At 38.8% G+C, this 19,646-nt stretch overlaps 1 pseudogene; it reads right to left on the bottom strand.

The window, feature by feature from the left end:
• Positions 1-14,254: 14,254 nt before the first annotated feature.
• On the bottom strand, positions 14,255-18,897 carry LOC149243031 (disease resistance protein RPS2-like; annotated as a pseudogene).
• Between the last annotated feature and the right edge of the window lie 749 nt (positions 18,898-19,646).

The following is a 19,646-nucleotide window of genomic DNA, read 5'->3' as shown; positions in this document are numbered from 1 at the left end:
TTGACTCTGCTCTCCTAGAAACCATTGTACCTGTGATGCTGAGAGGCAGATGAACACTTGGATACTTGGAGACATGAAAACACTCATGGAAAGAAATTTGTCAGTCGAAAACCAAAATGAACTTGAGAGCTTACTTGCAACATACTTGTGTGACTAATCATGAAGGTGTGCAATTTCTGCCGGGAGGTTAGGAGACTGACTGCCAAAATTGCACAAGGCACAGTCCGCGCTGTCAGGAGGCTGACTGACTGCTGGAATTTCACAATGCATAGCCTAACCTAGCTTGCTGAGGACTGAAATTGCGAAATGCGTAATTTCAGTAAGCAGTGACATGTAACCAGCAAACTTCATTGCACAATTTATGGGACCAACGGGACACTGCCTCCAATAATTTCGCAATGCAAGCTTGGAGATCAGTGCTTCGCTAGGCTTATGCAATTTCTGGAGGGAAGGCAGAGCCTTCGCTTCTAGAAATGTGAAGTGCTATCCGGACAAGGCACGGTCCGGGCCAAGGCAGCCCAGTCCAGCCGATGGGTGATTGAAAACATGAGGAGTCTGAATGCATGGTGAGACTGAGTGTAAACATAAGTGAATGAGCATGCATGCAAATAATGAATGAAAGATTCAGAAAATGGAACAACATGCATGTGGGTGAGGCAAGTTGCCGAATCGATTACCGTTTGTAAAAAATAGTGCCATGCATGCGACAGGAGTGAGATGTTAACGAAAACTGAAACGGTGCTAGTAAAAGCTAGTATGTATCAAAATGACAACAAGCGCTCACTGAAGTCAAGCAAACAGCATTCATACAAAGCAAAACATAAAAAGTGCTAGAAATGCAACAGAAGCCATGAAAGGCGGGCTTACCCCAAAACAGCTGGGATGAATGTGCCGACGACTCCTAGATGCAATGTAGGATGTCATAGCTGCAAGATCAATGTGAGGAATGAGATCTTCAACCTCCAGTTGATGAGTTTTGATGCGCATGCCACAAATATAGGAAAAGCGACACTTGGTGGGAGATTTCTGAAATGATCCTTGCATGTAACCTCTCACTGCTAAAAATAGATCCCTGAAATAAGTGATGCCTTTGCATGCTGCCTTGGGAGAAGCAGCCCATACATGCAAGTCAGTTTTTCTCAGTCCCAGGTGGAACTGGTCAACTCAACTGCATATGTATGAGCCCGCTCAATTGCTGAGAGAAAATGTGCATTTCTGGAAGAGCGCTGGGATGGTTGCCTAGGAGATTTATGCAACTTTTGGGAATAGCAACTGACTTCTGCCCAAGATTGCGCAAATTCTGGGCTGAGTAACCCTGCTGGGAGGAATTGCGCAATTTTCTATATGAAGCCTGACTGGTAGAATTGTGAAATTCTGGAGCCCAGTAGGCTGCCAGACAGAATTGCGCAATTTCTGGAGGGAAGGGTGGTTTCCCTCTAGAATTGCGCAAATTTTTGAGGGAGTTGCTTAGCCTGCTACTAGACCAAGTCCGGGAGAAAAACCTATGAGAGGAGAGCAACAAGTTTTGATGGACAGGCTGTCTTTCTGCAAGAAAATCACTAAATCTGTTGTACTTGACGAAGCAAGACATGTTGCTATGAAAGTTTGGTAGGGAGGCTCCAAAACGAAGCTAAGAAAAAATTTTGGAGGGTGGTTGTAGCCACTACAACAATAGGGAGTTTTATTTGAATGGTTTTGGATGGATCATATGACAATTAATGTGAGAAAGTCATTTGAGAAATTTGTACCTTCCATCTTTGACAAAAACCTTCATCACTCACTAAATCCTAGTTCATGAATTAGAATCAAGAGTGTGATTTTATGGTTCTTGATATATTATCTAGAAGCTGAACTACTAAATTAACTAGACAAGCCATCTTCCTTCTTATTGTAAGCTTATGATTGGAAAAGGTCTTTACTTTTCAGACCTAGTGAGTAAGAAATTGTAGTGTTGTTGGACACATAAGAATAATCCCATGGGATTGATGTCGCTCAGTAAAGTGGAATTGGGAGAAGTTCATGAGCTGAAAAGTGCAAGGTATGTTGTCAATATCTACAACTTAGATCCCTCTATACTGCAATCATTTTCCAACACAGGCATTGTATTTGTTGTGGGTCTTGAGAATGAGAAAGTCCAGATGATAAGTGAAAGCCCAACTACAGGCTAGGCTTGGCTGGCTCAAAGGATCGCTCCTTACTACTCTTCAAACTTAATAATTCTATTCACCGTAGGGAATGAGGTCCTAACAATAGATGGGTCATTAGAATCTGCGCTAGTGGCTACAATACATAACATTCATTCTAGTTTGGTTTCTTTAGGCTTGGACAGAAAGATTAAGGTATTTTCTCCACATAGTATGGTTATCCTTTCAAGTTCCTTTCCTCCGACCTCCACATTTGCTACTGTTTTGGTACGAATTATGAAGCCTCTCCTCGAATTCTTGGATGATACATGTGCTCCAATCACACTGAATTCATATCCTTATTTTTCATACAGAGACAATCCCAAAGAAGTTTCATTAGACTATGTGCTATTTGGGCAGTCTCCAGGGGTTTTAGATCTAAAAGGGTTGACCTATAACAATATTTTAGATGCTCAAATCAATTCCATTTACTCTTCTAAGGCTGCTTTGGGTCACAATGACACTATCCCTATAACTCCCTTTGAGACCAGTTGGCCTTCTAAAGGAGACACAGATGAGATAGGAGCAAATCCTAAGAATGCTAGAAACTATAACAGCAGAGTCATCATTACAGATTAGCCCAAACGTTATGGTTCAATAACTGCTTCTCAGGGCACACAAACTAGAACGAGGTACATGGTACAAGCCCACACCAAAAATAGCACGGGGTAAAGCTCCTCTTGTGTGTTTAATTTCATAAGAAGCAGTAAGAAATTTACCGTTAGAATTCAAACAGTCAAATACAAAATCTTTTTTGAACTATAATTCAATCACATCAAAAATCGATTCACTCTAAAGATTCTGAATAATTAAATTCAAAACAAAAAACTAAAGAGGCATTCATCCGAATAAATTAAATTTAAAACAACAAACTGAAGCAACATTCATCATCTATCAAGAACGCTTTGCATATAAAATTAGCACAAAGTGTGAGATATTTCTTCTTTCTGTTTTAGCACCCAAGTTGAACCTATGAATGATAACAACAATACAAGAAGTATAAACGATTTTTTTTTCTCTGCCCTCTTCTGGAGCAGAGCTATTGTAGAGAGTTTCAAACAAATGCTTTGAATATGTCTATCCAAATTTTGATTTCTATATATGAAAAGTGGAATGAGAATGACTAGTTATGTATACCATATCACATGCTAACAATTTGTTTTGAGCGCAACCTCTCATCTCAATAGTTCAAATCTATATGAAGTTGTTAATAACGATGCATTAAACTTTTAGTTTCAACTATTAATTTAAACTATTAGTTTGTATTAGACCAAAGAATGCCGGGAGAGCATCAACTGTTAACTTAAATTGTTAGTTGGAATTAGATCACAAAACATTGGGAAAATGATCCTCTGGATTTCTATATCTTGGGAGGCCTAACAAAGCAGAGGGGTTGAAGATCCATCCATTTCTATCTTTTGCATGTCACTGTACAAGATCATCTCTTTTTAGTTTGACATCAGCATTTGCGTAGTATACTTGCAGTCCCACCACATATATATATAGCATGTAACTTTAATTTTATAAGATATTCTTTCATGTGCCATGTGAACATTAAATTTTTTGGTTACAAATTGCTTTGCTTGTGAGTAAATAATTGCTCTTATGAATCCATAGTTTTCTTAAGTTATATTGAGAAAAATTATCTTAATTCAAGTGTCAAGTTAGTAGTAGGACAACTATTATTAGGTGCTATCCACAAATGTAGGGAGCCTCATCACTATTATTCAAAGAAAACCATGCCATTTGGTTGTTACTATCACATGCCTCTAGTTCTTGGGCCATTATCATTTCTATTTGTCTAGGAAGAAAAACTCTTAGCGAAGTAAAGCCAATTTTATGACACACAACACACACACACACACATATATAGCAAGTTAATTTTTCGTTACCTTAAAAGTTGGATTATATCTCCCTGAAAACCATAGTTCAACCTATTACTAGTCTCAATGTGTCAAAAAGGAAACTGGATCTATTGGTTGGTAATTTGAAAGTAGGAATATCAAAATAAAGTATATGGTTTTGTTAACTACAAGAACTAGACTCCAGATGCCCTAATTTCTCCTAGACACGATCAATTATCCGATTCATATGAAGAATCTATGTAATTGAGTAGGTGTTGCAGTTTTGATTACTTCATGTTTGTTGAAGTAACATGTATGATCTTGAAATCTTAGGGTTTTTTTACATTTTTTTCTCCTTTTTTGTAAGTGGAAAACCAAATTCTGCAAAACACTCGAATTCCAACTATATGATGACATGGTGTACACTGTAATAACGTTGGCACATATGCATTCTGGTTTCAATTTACTGATTTTTGCATTTTTCCCTTTTGTTTTGTATTTCACTTATACAACAGAGAAACATAGTTCTTAATCTTTTGTATGCTTTCAAATTGTTGAATTGGATTTGAGTATCAACCACATCCAAGATTTTTACTCCAAATGTCGCAGGTCACACATTCACTGTTAATGCTACTCTTTCAGCGACTGCCTTACGATGTTTCCTTTACAACATTTGGCACAATTTCTAGTAATAATCCCTTGGTTTTATTATATCAATCCAAAGGGTTTATAATATTAATGCCTTAAGTTTATAATATTAATCTTAGGGTTTGTAATCCACTCGTTCTATTAATTTTAGAGTTTAACATTATTCTCTTGGGTTTATTATCCCTTTAGTTTATAATATTAATCTATTGGGTTTATTAATCCTTAATATATATATATATATGATTGACAATAAACATGATGGTGAGAAATAATTAATATTATTAATAATAATCAAATTTTATTATTATGGTATAAGTTAATTATATTATAGTTTGAAGTATAACTCTTAATATAATATAACACAATATTATTTAATAACATAATATTGTATTAATATATAATATAATATTAATATAATAATAATAAATATATAAATATACAATAATATGGTTATTCTTATTTATATAGTTATTAATAATAACACATAGTTGATATATGTGTATGGTGTGTATCAACTACATTTACTAATGTGGTGTGCATCAACCACATTTACTATGGTTGTAAATGTGCTTTATATACTTCTATCATCGTATATCAACCACATAGATAAATGTAATTGTGATAATATAAAATATTTAAATAACTTGTAATCATATAACTAGATTTATTGGATGGAAGAAAACCTCTCAACTCATAATAGAATGGTTATCACCCAAACATCAAAATAAAAAAAATATTTAAACATTACGTAACTTTATATTAAATTTAAAAAATAATTATAAGCGAAACATCTAAATAAAAAAATTATTGAAACACTAATTAGCTTTATTAAATTTTAAAAAACTTTAATATTTATTTCATTTATAAAATAATATTTATACCTCCACGTATACAAGAAGATTTGACGATAATTCTACAATTTCTAGTGAAAGGGGAAAGCTGCCCCTTAGCAAGGCTATTTGTAAGCATTGTGCATATACATATGAGATTAGAAGAAGAAGAAGCTGTATATTTCTATTATATTCAAAAAAGATGCATATACATATGAGATTGTTTAAGTCCCCGGCATAGAATCCAAAGCAGAATTTTCAGAGACACCGTTTTGAACAAGAGACGGTATGAGGTCTATAAATAGATCTTATCAAAACATAGAAAAAACATTCAGCTGAGCCAAAGTAATGGCATTATTTGGCCCAAATAATGACCATATTCCTGAAAATAGGAGCCTGAAGCATACCAGATTTTGTCCATTTAAATGCCCGGCATAGAAAATGGCTGAATGACAAATGTAGCAGATTCAACCAAGATACATAGATGCCACTTACCATCTGGAGATTGCATTCCCTTTTTAGATAGTTTATCCGCTTGTTCATTTTATCCCCGCTTTATATGAGTGATAGGGAACTGTGAAGGCTTCCATAGGGATTTTATCGTGCCTAGCCATCCAGCAAGGCTGTCATTTCTTATATTATGGTTCCCCTTCATGTGTTCTATGATTAATTTGGAATCCCCATGATATTGATAGGGCCAATGTCCATAAAAGAGCAAAAGATAAGCAGGCCATGCAGAGCCATGGCCTCGGCTTTGTTATTTGATCCGTTGCCACCATCCCAAAACAAGTAGTATTGTAGCTCCCTTGATAGACTGAAGTAAACTCCACATGCACATTTGCCTTCTTTAGCTGCTCCATCGAAATGTGCCCATGGAAAAGGTAGCTGGTGGGAATCAATGCCAGATTTTTGATGTTCCATCTGTTGTGGGATGTTTGGGAGAATAGAATAATAGTAGGGGATTATCTTATCAAATATATGCCCAAATTCCTCCTTGTTGTTCTGAAATATCTTTTTATTTCTCCACTTCCATATGAACCAGTTAACAATTAATGGAATGGGACGCCATACTATTTTCTGTGAAGCCCACCATTCGTATGCTTCTGTTATGGAGGGATGAGAAACTACAGGAAAACCAAAACATGATGCCATTCTCTTCCATAAAATCTGAGATAGTGGACAACTTAAGAAAATATGCATGTTATCTTCAGTGTTAGACAAGCAGATTATGCAAATGGCAGGTCCTTGCCAGCGTCTTTTCTATAAATTTGTCCAAGTGAGATTTTTGTTATTATAAACAAGCCATGAAAACAAAATAATTTTTAGGGGACACCCAGTCTTCCAAAAGGGGTATGGAAAAATATTTTGAGCGATTTCTCTATGCTGTTCAATCAAGGAAAGATATATGTCTCTGACTAACACACTAGGTTGACCTCTCTTGACCTGCCAAACAATCCTGTCTTTGTCCTCAGTTCTGTAAATCCCTGCGTTTTTCATGGTCCAGGTAATCTTGTCCCGTTGGGCAGCCATCGTTCCCCGCAATCCCAGCTCACTATTCAATTTCCATCGAGGAATAGCATCCTTCCATTCTTCTATGACTTCAGCCCAGTAGAAGACGCCTTTATGGTGGAGGAGCTCGAGAAGTTGTGGAGAAAATGGGGATTCCATCTCCACTCCCATGATTGCATCAGATCCAATAAGAATGTTGTTTCCTGTATGAATTTTCCAAATTATGTTCCTTATGAAAAATGGGAGGATCTTTTGAAAACTTCTCCAGATCGTCGATCCTTGGGAAGGCCACATAAAACTGTTCCTGTACCAATATTGAATGTCTTCATTCCCCATATATTTTCTTCTGATAGCTTGACACCATAAACTATCGCCAAAGACCGCTCTCCAAAATGATTTGCATAGAAGCGCTAAGCCAAAGATACGAAGGTTCATAAGCTCCAACCCCCCATTTTTTGGGGGAGTGTTATATTATCCAGTTTAGTGAGATGAAATTTCTTTTTATCCTTGCATCCTCCCCATATAAAAGTAGCCATCAGACAGTTTAATTTCTTAATAATAGTTGCGGGAATGAAAAACAGATGTGCCCAATAAACAGAAATCTGAGCTAGAACCGATTGAGAGAGAGTCATTCTGCCAGCTAAGGATAAGCATTTATATTCCCACCCGAAATTCTCTTGTAGAATCTGTAGGTGATCCATGACCAATGAGAAATGTTGTAACTCGTGGGCTTAAGATGATATCCGAGATATTTGATACCCTCTTTAATGGAAACAGCGTGAATGTTATATAACTGTGAAATATATTCCATCTCATCCTTATTAACTGTACCGAAATGAAATGAGGATTTCCCTTCATTGATAATTAGTCCCGTGGCTTTTTGAAATGATATTAATATCTCATGCATAATCAGCCAAGAATGTCTGCAAAGCATAGCGAAAAGTAAGACATCATCCACAAATAGGTTGTGAGTAAAAGAGTTACCTCTGGATATGGCGAGAGGATCAATATTACCCATAGCAACCGCTCTTTTGAGATGGACACTGAGTGTATCCATGACCAGGATGAATAAAAGGGGTGACAGGGAGCATCCTTGACGCAGACCTCTTTCTGCCGAGAAGAAGGATGTGGGATATCCGTTTATGAGAATGGCGAAATTTACCCCTTCCACACATGCCATGATCCATTTAGTGCACAAGTCGTCCAGTCCGATTTTTATCAATAAACATCTCAGATAGCTCCAATCTAAACAGTCGTATGCTTTTTTTAGATCAATTTTAAGGATGACAGCTCCAATTTTTTTTGTTTGCATTGAATGTAAGGCTTCCTGAGCAATAGCCACTGCTTCTAAGATGTTCCTTCCACTTAAAAACCCATGATGTTCTTTAGAGATATGAGTTGCTAAGACGCCTCAGATCCTTTCAGCTATTATTTTTGATACAATTTTATAAATGGCATTGCATAAAGATATCGGCCTGAAATCTGCGAAAGTTTGGGATTCCTTTTTTTTGGAATCAAAGCTATATAGGTGGAGGAAATGATATGCTTTATCTTCCCTTGGATTCCGGTCTCTTCCACCATCCCCAATATGTCGCTTTTCATCATTTCAAAGAAGTGGATGAAAATGTCTATGGTCCAGCCGTCAGGGCCAGCCAGGGCATTTGTCCTTCTTAAATGTTTTCATTACAGAAAGTAACTCTTCCTCTGAAACAGCAGCAAATAATCTTGCATTATCCTCGTCCTCAAACATCTTTGAGAAAGGTTCAATGCCCCATAATATATCTTCTATACTCCTGTTAGCCTCCCGGGAATATGCCTTTTTGAAGTATTTGATAGCTTCTTTTGATATATCTTCTTGAGAGTGTAAATAAACCTCTTCTTCATTTTTTATTTTCCATATAAAATTTGAAGCTCGCCTTTTGCTTGCAAATCGGTGGAAGAATTTAATGTTTTTATCTCCTTTTAGCCAGGGGGCTCAGCTTTTTAGCCTCCATGATATTTCTTCAATTTTCAATAATCTCTGTTTCATTTTCCGGAGCTCCCAAATTCAAGCCCTTTTGCTCCATGGAATAGAATGTGACGACATACCCTCGGCAATTTCTTTTAACTCTTTGTCAATCTTCTTTAATTCATAACAATTTTTTTGTTTTTTCTGAATCTGCCATTCTTTAACATTGGATCTGAGGATCTTCATTTTATTTAACAGGTTCTCAGTCAAAGAAACATTCGTTGTAGGACAGATTGTACTCCATACATCCCGAACCATGTTGTTGAATGATTCATCCTCAAGCCAATACCTGTTAAACTTAAAAGGGTAGTTTTTTCGAGAATTTTGTTCCATCCACTGTAATGAAATCGGCCTGTGGTCCGAAAGAAACACAGGGAGAGTAAGAGAGCTTGGAATACCATGCTTCTCTAGTAACTTTCCATGCAAGATGAATCTATCCAACCTCTTAGCAATGTAGGCTCCCCCTAATCTACCATTGTCCCAAGTGGGAGCCAAAAAGTTTGGACAAATGTCAACCAAATTATAATGAAGCATTTCTTCCCTGATTTTTTCCCCTATAGGATTGGTCTTCTTCCCCTTCCCCCACACTTCGTCTGGTCCCAAGGTACAATTTAGATCTCCAACGATGAAGAGAGTTTCAATCTCCAAAATACCAGAGGCAAAAAACAAGTTCCAAAAGGTATCTCTGTTTTTGTATGGAGCATATACATTAAGTATGTGGAAGCAGTCAACATATCCTCTGAATTTCGTGACCACCAGGATTCCCCCAAGACAACGGAATGTTCTTGCAGTAATCCACCTCGGATCCCACAAAACTGCAAGTCCACCAGAGAGGCCATTTGCCTCCGTAGCTGCCATATCCCAGGATGGTAGCATACGCCTAAAGAATGATATAGTATCCAGTCTGTCATGCATGGTTTCCTGAAGTAGTATCGACCTGTACGGAGCAGAGAAAAATAGATCTTTTAGAGCTAAAAATTTGGGGTCAGCTCCAAGACCCCTTATGTTGACAGAAAGAATATTCATCATCTGGAAATCTTCTCGGGCAAATCAACTCTAAGGTGCCCGGATTCAGAAAAATTCACAATGGGAATATCAATGAGGGAAGACTCCTGATAATTCAAACTCCGAGAGCCACATCTGCCCCTAAAGTGTTTACTGCCCTTATTGTTTTTCTGTCGAACAGTGATGTTTTTTGCCGAATTAGGACTTATGACGGGAGATGATGAAAGTCGGGGTTTATGGATAGTCAAGGGAAGCAGATGAAGAGAATCTTTCTGAAGTAGCATGTCAATATCACTTCCAATGGAGTTGGAAGGGGAATTGAAGGGAGTGGCCGAGGGGGAAACCATGGACATGGGCGCTTTTCCTTTAGAAGCAGTGCGATTTGGCGAGAAATGATCATATTTAGCAGGCGACGAAGAAGAAGAGGGGATAATGAGGATGGAGTCATTCTTTTGGGAGGGACCAATATCATTGGGAACCGGTGTGGGAGATTTTACAGGAAAATCGAGAGGAGGCTCCGAGGGAGGAGGCTGGGGCGAAAGGACCGAGCCACATCTAGCATTAAGATTGCCCATGGAAAAAGATCTAGATAAAGGAATGGAGGGAGATTTTGAGATCCTTGGCGATAGGAAAGGATGATGAGACAAGCCCTCTGATTTTTTGGGTGAAAATTGTTCATATAGACAACCGGGAGGAGAGAGGGAGTGATCAGTAGGAGACACATAATTTAAATTACAGGTATCTCCGGCATCCTTATTTGGAGATAATGCTAAGGCTCGGGAGATATGTTTCATCTTGTTGACTTCTTTCCAAACCTTTCCATGCTGCATTCAGGGACAATAGTCTTTTAATGTCCCGTTCTATGACACAAGGAACACCTAAAAGGTACTCCCCAATAATCTAACCTTTGGCTGGTAGATAAATTCCCCCAAATCAAATCTATGTGGTCGGGAAAACCACCTCTGTAATCTCTCTCAATCAGAATCCAGGCAACCCGTTTGTCTTTAGCACCTAGACATCTGGGGTCGACATAAACAAATTTTTCGATAGCGTTTCCAATGAAGGAAAGAGATTCCTTCGTCCACAGTTCTAATGGCAAAGCAGGTAATTTTGACCAAATGAAATTGTTCTGAGGAGTGTTCCGGAGAGGGTCGAAGCCTATATACCACTTGTGGAGTGCCAAGAAACTCCGCCCATGCACCCACGGGAGACCCCAAATGATATCAAGGTCTTTGACTTCCAAAAAATGGAAGATGTACCAGTCATGCATTAGGCGGACAATGGTGGGAGTATAACCAATGAGAGGGGCTCCATCTGGCAGCAAGCCATTTCCTTATCTGATCATCCGCCATGTCCGGGAAATGCCATTTCCCGATCAGGGCTCGAGATTGAAGGCTAGCGATTCTGTTTGACAATTTTACTCCATCCAAACAAATAGCAGAAGGTGGGGGTGTGATTTTAGCAGGACGGAAATTTTGTTTGTGACGTTACGCCGAGGGAGAGACTTCATTCAAATCAGCAACGAGATTGGACGGAAGAATGTGCTCAGCCAATTTAGTGTGCCAATCGGAGGATTTCACTGAACCATGGTAATTAGCTTCAGCCACCATAGCGGCTTTTACCAAATCCGACGTGTCAGATTCCACATAGAGAATATCCATTTCAGAAACGGAAATATGCTGACGTCAACATCCGGACGAAAGGATAAGGAAAGACACAGGCCATAAACAGGTAGATTTAATTCCTTCCAGAAAAAGAGCCACCTCGGGATATCGGCAGGATTCCGAATATTAGCAAAATCTATGCGAAAGGTCGAAAGTACCAATCAAATAACTGAGGAGATAGTACTGAAAAGGCTAAAGACCTCCAAGGCATAAATAGAAAGTGAAAACGATTTATGAATAATGACTTATAATAGTCAATAATAGGACAAGTTCAGGTTCAGCAGACGAGGAAGTCCTATAGCCCAGGTGAGGATTCAGAAGAGGGAATGACGGCATACGGAGATTTGAAATTTGAAAAGTTAATTAAGAGATGTCCACGTCAAAACTCCGGAAATGGTAGGAGCCGAAATTCCTGGCGACGGAAAAAAAGCAGAGTTCAAGAGAGAGGGGAATTCAGGCAACAGTGCAGAATCTAGACAGACAATACTGCAGCAGAAAATTGGCGCACCTTGAATCTAATATCAGAGCAATGCCTATAAACAAAGGAGTATTTTTGCTACGATGCAGGATTTGGACAGACCATACAGCAGCAGATAATTTCTAAAATGCACCACCAATGGCACACCTTGAATCTAATATCAGAACAAGGCCTATATACAAAGAAGTATTTTCTGATATTTCCCACAGACGACCATACCTTCTCAAAAGAATTGAACCAGGACATGGGAATCTATATCTTAGCAAAAACTCTCATTCGAATCTCTAATTAGGATTTAAAATCTCTGAGAATGTCCAGAAATAAGGAAATCTTCAAAATGAAAACAAGAGAATATAATAACACAAATTTAACATCTTGTATTCCTGCAGCTACCAAATATTCAAAATTCTGTCTCACTTTAAACTCCTGAATTCAATGAAATCTGGATAATATCATTGTGAACATTCCTCTATATTCAAACCTATAAGGGAAAACAGATGAAACTGACCTTTTAAGGAATCCGGAGCCGAGGGAGAAGCGCCTCAGTAGAAACGCAGCACACCAGAGACCAAATGAGTGAATATGCACACCCCGAATAGGTTCCAGGACATGGAAAGGAATACTAAAACGAGTTCTGAGGGAGATATAAGGAGCTCAAAAACAAAAGGAAAAAACGTAGTCCCTGCGCAAGATTGTGCAGAGAGGAAAGAAAAAGAGCCGAGATCGACAATGGAAGTTTTATAGCGGATTGCCACTTGTGAAGATTATAGGATTCATCTATAGAGGAGACACTTGCAGATAGGCCCGGGTGACGGCTATAGCAGACGGTCGGAGAAGTGGCAATAAAATATGAAGCGGGACATGCATGCAATGAAGGTCCTTCCCACGCACCTGTTAAATGCTTATTGGTTCGCCATGACACCAGGAGAAAGGCAGTGATGCGGCGCTTCTCCACTCAGACTCCCCCTACTCGCAGACACATAGTAAGAAGATACCGGCAATAATTTCTTGCGGAGAGAAGAAACTGAAGCAAATTGTAAAATTTGAATCTTTATGCTGGCAATAATTCCACAATTTCTGGTAAAAATGACAAGCAGAAGATAATTAAGACATTATGCCTTTTGAACCTTTACATACATAAAAAGATACTAATAATAATTCCTTCCACAATTTCTGGTAAAAAGGAAAAACCGAAAATAATTAAAACATGGTGCCTCTTCGTAAAGCTAGTTGCAAACATGGTGCCTCGAGTTATACCAGAAAAGAAGATACTGGCAATAAGATAATATTTATAAGTAGAAAAAATATTTATAATTGAAAAAATATTAATATTATTATTTTTTTAAAATACATTCCATAAAATTCCTGTAACTTAAAATATTTAAGTATGAGATGTAACATGTTAATCCTGATGATCATCTTCACCGCCTCCTTCACGTTCTTCAAATTCACTGTCCTCATTACATTCTGCAACTTCAGATTCAATATCTTCATCGCTTTCTTCTTCATCTTCAAATTCACTGCCCTCATCACATTCTGCAACTTCAATTTCAATATCTTCATCGCTTTTTCGAACTTCCTTGAAGAGGTGGGAGAGTTCGGATTTTACATTATCATTCTCCCGACTTATTCCATCCCACCAATCTAAGTTTCCAACAATTTCCTTCAACTTAGGTAGCTTCTCCATTTCTATGGGCATTCTCCTTAATAATGGACAACCTGTGATCTGTACAACTTCCAGATTAGGCATTGTATCTGAATTCCATACACTCGATGGTCTCGCAATACTCTCTGCCTTCTCTAGATCTGCAAGACGCAATTCCTTTAACATTGGAAGACTCCCGATCTCAACTTCCAACTGAGGGCACTTGTAAATATCTATGTACTGTAAATCAGGGAACTCCATTCTCAATGTCTTCAACCCGCAGCAATCTGATATCCACAAGGAGTGCAGTTGCGGCATTGTTTTTTTTCTTTTCAGGACGAAAAAGTATGATGTATTTATATAAGAAATATAAACAGGCTGAAAGTACATTCATGTGAAGTATCCACTGATTCATGTGAAGTATCCACTGATTCATATAGCTCATATAGTGCTATTCCCTCAGTAGAAAATAACATATAGATCATATAGGTCTGACACATTAAGTCATGGAGGGATAAAACCAAAAAAGGCAATATAATGCCATGAAAACAGCAGAAAATTAAGCTAATAGCCATCATCAAAACTCATTAAGAGGCAGAGGAGAGACACTGAAGGATAATCCTGCAGCCACAAAAACAAAACGAAGAGACAGCATCATACGAAGAGACAGCATCATATGTAGATAAAACCGATAGATAGAAGTCCAGAATGAGAAACCAAAAAGATCAGAGGGACCAAAAGCGAACTAGAAGTCTGGAGGATAAAATTCCTGAATGGAAAGGAGTTTCTCCCCATCAGCCACCTGCAAAAACCAGAGACCTGGAGCCACCTGAAGACCCTTTTTAGATAAAACATCTGCTTGCTGGTTGAGTGCCCTGTTGATATGATGAATAGAACCACCTGCCAATCTATTCCACAGAAACCTTATCCTGTCTAACCACCCAACAAGCTGAGGCTTGAGAATTTTATTTTTCCCAATGACATAATCCACCTTAACTCTAGAGTTGCGGCATTGTTTTGGCATTGCAGACGATACTCTCTAAGCTGCCTAGGGAGGATAGTCTTAATTTCTCCAACTGTAGAAAACAGCCACCGCTCTCCATGAACAGCTCCTTCAACTCATCACAATCCTGTATAACTAATTTCCTTGAAAAGGTGGGAGAGATCGGATTTTACATTATCATTCTCCCAACTTATTCCATCCCACCAATCTAACTTTCCAACAATTTCCTTCAACTTAGGTAGCTTCTCCATTTCTTTTGGCATTCTCCGTAACAATGGACAGCGTCTGATCTCTATAACTTCCAGATTAGGCATTGTTTCTTCATTCCATACACTCGATGGTCTTGCAATACTCTCTGTCTTCCTTAGATCTATAAGTCGCAATTCCTTTAACATTGGAAGACTCCCGATCTCAACTTCCAACTCAAAGGAATTGTAAATCCGTATTCTCTGTAAATCAGGCAACTCCTCCATTCTCAATGTCTTCAACCCGAAGCACTTTGATATGTCCAAGGAGTGCAGTTGCGGCATTGTTTTGGCATTGCAGACGATACTCTCTAAGCTGTCTAGGGAGCCTAGACTTAATTTCCTTAAATTGGGAAGCTCCTCCATTCTCAATGTCTTCAACCTCTTGCAAGATGATATGTCCAAGGAGTGCAGTTGCGGCATTGTTTTGGCATTGCAGACGATACTCTCTAAGCTGTCTAGGCGTTTTAGTTCTAAAACCTCTAACTGTGGAAAACAGCCACCGCTCTCCATGAACAGCTCCTTCAACTCAGCACAATACATGATTTTTAATTCCCTTAAATTGGGTAGCTCCTCCATTCTCAATGTCTTCAACTCATCACAAAACTGTATATGTAATTTCCTTAAATTGGGAAGCTCCTCCATTCTCAATGTCTTCAACCCGCGGCATTCTCTTATTTGTAACAAGTGCAGTTGCGGCATTGTTTTGGCATTGCAGACGATACTCTCTAAGCTGTGTAGGGAGGATAGACTTAATTCCTCCAACTGTGGAAAACAGCCACCGCTCTCCATGAACAGCTCCTTCAACTCAGCACAATCCCTTATATTTAATTTCCTTAAATTGGGAAGCTCCTCCATTCTCAATGTCTTCAACCCGCGGCATTCTCTTATTTGTAAGAAGTGCAGTTGCGGCATTGTTTTGGCATTGCAGACGATACTCTCTAAGCTGTGTAGGGAGGATAAACTTAATTCCTCCAAATGTGGAAAACAGCCACCGCTCTCCATGAACAGCTCCTTCAACTCAGCACAATACCCTATATCTAATTCCCTTAAATTGGGTAGCTCCTCCATTCTCAATGTCTTCAACACGCCGCAATGCCATATGTTCAGGGTTTGGAGTTGCGACATTGTTTTTGCATTGCACACTACACTCTCTAAGCTGTCTAGGTAGCATAGACCTAATCTCTGCAACTCTGGAAAACCGCCACGTGGAAGCTCCTCTAAGTTCATGCAGCTCGTCAATTCCAAATTCTTCAAATTTTGAAACTGACTAATACAAGTCGGTAGACTTACCCATTGATAGTATTGTAACTCAAGACTCTGCAACTCCTCCATGTTCTGTGGAAGAATATTTAGCGCCGCACCATCTCTCTTTTCATCTTTGTGCCATTCGAACGTTAAGCTTAATTTTCTCATCCTTGACCATGTACTCATTGAACCCCCTTTACTTTCTGGCTTTATTGTCACATCCAACTCGATCAGATTTGAGAGATTTGTGAGATCCTCCAAACTCATTGGAGTTGACTCTTGAGGCAAGACCAGTTTGTTCAATGAAGTGAGTTGAGAGATTTGATGTGGAATCACCCTGACACATAAGGGACCCGATCTGTCAAAATCCGATATTATGACTGTGAGATGTTTTAGATTTTTCAGCTCCCCTATCTTATCAGGTAAAATATATTGGCTTCCACAGTCTTCGAGATTCAAAAATTGAAGATGTGAAAGACTGCATATGCTATCAGGCAAGTCCTTCAGCTGGTTACACCCATTCAAATTAAGAAACTCAAGCTGTCCAAGTTTCCCCACTGCTGTTGGTAATGTTTCTATTGAGGTATCCGACAGATCCAGAACCTTGAGAGACATGAAGTTTACCAAAAACCCCTCTGGAATTTCCTTCAACTGTCTATTTTCGGCCAACACTAAACTGACGAGTGTTGGACACTTCAAATCTGTTGGCAGATCACTAATTTCATTGCCGAGAACGGAGATTCTTTTGCGATCCCTGGTCTCTTCTTCACTTGGAAAATGTTGCAGATGTTGACCTGCTTCAAATAACCAGTTCTCCTCTCCTTGGCCTACATATATTGCCATATCCCGTAGTACATCATGAACTTTTATTTCCCTTTTTTTTGCATCAACATACTCAATCAAGCACCTGTCTACCAGTGCTTGTATGTATTCCCGCCCAACATCCATGAAGTATATTGGGGGACCAATCTTTCTGCTGTCCACATCTCCACCAGCGTTTCCACAGCAATTTTCGCATCTTCAGGAAAGGCAGCACAATACAGAAAACACATCTTCAGGTCATGATTGGGCAAATCATTAAAACTCATCTCAGACGCTGATAGAGCTCCTTATCAATGGTCGGGTGAGTGGAGGGGAAGGATTGATGTGCATTTTTCATCAAAACTAAAGCTCGACTCCACTCTTCAGCAGTCTTCTTCCGAGCTATAGCTGCAGCAACTGTATTGATTGCTAGTGGCAACCCTTTACACTCCGAAGCAACTTGTCTAGCAATAACCTCTAGACTCTTGTCTTGAGCAGCCCCACTTTTAAAAGCTGTTTTCTGGAAGAGCTTCCACCCATCGTCTTCGGACAGGGGTCGGATCTCCATGCAGTACTCTTCTTCTACCATACTTCTAACTACATATCTGTAGCGACTGGAGATCAAGACTCTGCTGTTTTTATCATGGCCAAAATTGACCCCAACTTCATTCAAATCAATTGGACTCCAAAGATCGTCCAACACAAGAAGAAACCTCTTATTTTCAAGAGATGCATACAATTTCATCTTTCGCGTTTCAACAGAAGAAATTCCCTTCAGATCTAAACTGAGATGCTCAGCAATGGTATCCTGGAGACTATCAATTTTATATTCTCGAGAAATGGTATGCCAAATGACGAGATCGAAGCTAGTACTCACCTTCTTCTTGCAGTCATTGTAGATGAGTTGGAGTAATGCCGTTTTTCCGACACCCGCCATCCCCCACACGCCGATCACCCGAGCCTGAGGATGGGGTTCGTTAAGCCATGAGAGCAGTTGCCGCTGAGCAGCTTCAATGCCAGAGCCCACGAAACCGGATTCCGGTAGAGGTTGAAGAAGAACCTCTGCTTGAGGCTGTGCGAACCCCACAATCTGTGCAGCATGGGCAGCTCTTGAAAGATCAGAATCAAGCTGTCCGAAGAGCTCATTAAATCTGGTCTTCCATTCTCTGATATCTGCGGGGATCTTGGGGCTGAAAAAGAGGCAGCAACCGCGACACGGCCATGCTCGCTGTCTGTTGGCGCGATCCTTGAGGTCTTTCACTTTTTCAACCTCCTTCCCGATCCGTCCCAAGCAGCCTTCCACTATCTCCGGCAGTTTCTTTTGTTGATCTTCGAATTGGGTTTGAATATCGCGTAAAGACTGCTCCATACGTCGAGTTCAGTGTTGATGTGTTCAAGGTTCTCCCCCATGTTCCTCACATCCTTCAACTGTTGGTAGAGGACACCGATAATGGCGTTGGTGACATTTGTGGCCACTCCGGACGCTTCTCCAATTGCAAACTCCGTGGCCATGTCAGCAAATGGCAGAGAGAGGATGGAAAATATGTGAAGAGTGGAACGAAAACAGGGGACGACAGATGGTCTGTAACGAGGCAGCACAGGGTTTGAGAGGTGCAGTGGCTTAGATGAGTGCGATACACAATTCCATGAATGACTGAATATATGTCGAGGCAGAAACTTTAGCATGTGAGAAAATACAAGTTGCATCGGTCAAAAAAGAGAAAACTGTCTGCCACTCGCACCTTGGAAAGAGGTAAGAACTTTCTAAAAAGATTATTCCTTGAACCCATGCTCTCACAGTGATATAATTATTGTATTTACATGATCTTTCATCACCCAGTTATTTGTAGGGTGAAAAGTTGGAACATTAATAAAATAACATTCCATTAAACTTAACAGACGAGACTTAAAGTTATTCGAATCTAATCATGAACCTAATGGATAATCATTTGATAAATAGCATACATGTTATATATTACATAATATGCACAAGCACATAATATGCACAAGCATCGCAATTCGTTGGGACATATCCACACACCTCCACATTAATTGTCGTATTCGATAATATGAGTACCACATATTCCTGATATAAAAATGGTTACACATAACTTTCACTTTCCACTGGATTTACTCTTAATTTAAGTTCTAGTAAAATCTATTTATTTATCAAATTAACATTTTTATATCGACCAAACGTTTGTATTTTTATAACCCAATGTTGATTAATTCTAAATATGGGAAGAAAAAACAATAATTATTGTGTGACTTGGGAAAATTGCTTAAATGCCAACACATTCTATTAAATTGAATGAAGTGGGTTTTATGGATATGGTTGTGTATTGAGTAATTAAAATTATATAACTATAATTAATTATATTTGTGAGATAACATCAAAATAATTAAAATTAGTAGTATGATAAAATAAATAAATTAAAATTTGATTTTTATTATTTTTGTTATATTATTTGTTCATTTTATTTTAATTTATATTATATTATAGGAAGTGGGATTAAACTTTTTAATATGTATTTT

Source organism: Pinus tabuliformis, chromosome 8 (assembly GCF_031772625.1).
Source record: "Pinus tabuliformis cultivar Carrire ecotype Pingquan chromosome 8, CPIR1, whole genome shotgun sequence".
In the NCBI taxonomy this organism is placed as follows: Eukaryota; Viridiplantae; Streptophyta; class Pinopsida; order Pinales; family Pinaceae; genus Pinus; species Pinus tabuliformis.
Note: the sequence above shows the minus strand (reverse complement) of the source record. Positions and strands in the feature narration are given on the sequence as shown.